At 43.2% G+C, this 551-nt stretch overlaps 1 protein-coding gene across 1 annotated transcript in view; it reads right to left on the minus strand.

The window, feature by feature from the left end:
* F8 (coagulation factor VIII, procoagulant component) overlaps positions 1-551 on the minus strand; it is a 212088-nt gene that overhangs the window by 1132 nt on the left and 210405 nt on the right. The window lies entirely within an intron of this gene.

The following is a 551-nucleotide window of genomic DNA, read 5'->3' on the forward strand; positions in this document are numbered from 1 at the left end:
CCTTTCCCTTTCCCTTTCCCTTTCCCTTTCCCTTTCCTTTCCTTTCTTTCTGAAAGGGTGTTTTCAAAAGTGTAATTCAAAGTAACACTGAAACCCTGGGATTTTTGTGGATTCAGGCAACATAGCAAGAAAAAGCAAAAATCTTGAAAAATAGAAAACAGTATGAATGAGTGATATCCTATTAATTGTGTAATTTGTATACGAGGGTTCCTCTACGTCCCTTTCTTTTAAAATTTGAGTTTCCACTTAAATGTCACCCATTAGAGCCTTTTATCTTTGTTGTTGTTGTTATGTGCTGGCGAGTCACTTGCGACTCATAGCGATGCTATGTACAATAGCCCTAAAGTCTGCTCTGTCCTGTGCCAATTGCACTGTCTCCAATACACCCATCCTGATTACCCCAGTCACTGAATCAATCCACCTCATAGAGGGCCTCCCCCTACTGCACCTGCCCTGCACCCTCCCAAGCATGATGTCCCTCTCCAAGGACCTGTCCCTCCTTACAACATGTCCAAAGTATGTCAGATGAAGCCTCAGAATCCTTGCCTCCA

This window comes from Elephantulus edwardii, unplaced genomic scaffold (genome assembly GCF_000299155.1).
Source record: "Elephantulus edwardii isolate Elephantulus edwardi_28Jun2011 unplaced genomic scaffold, EleEdw1.0 scaffold00269, whole genome shotgun sequence".
NCBI lineage: Eukaryota > Metazoa > Chordata > Mammalia > Macroscelidea > Macroscelididae > Elephantulus > Elephantulus edwardii.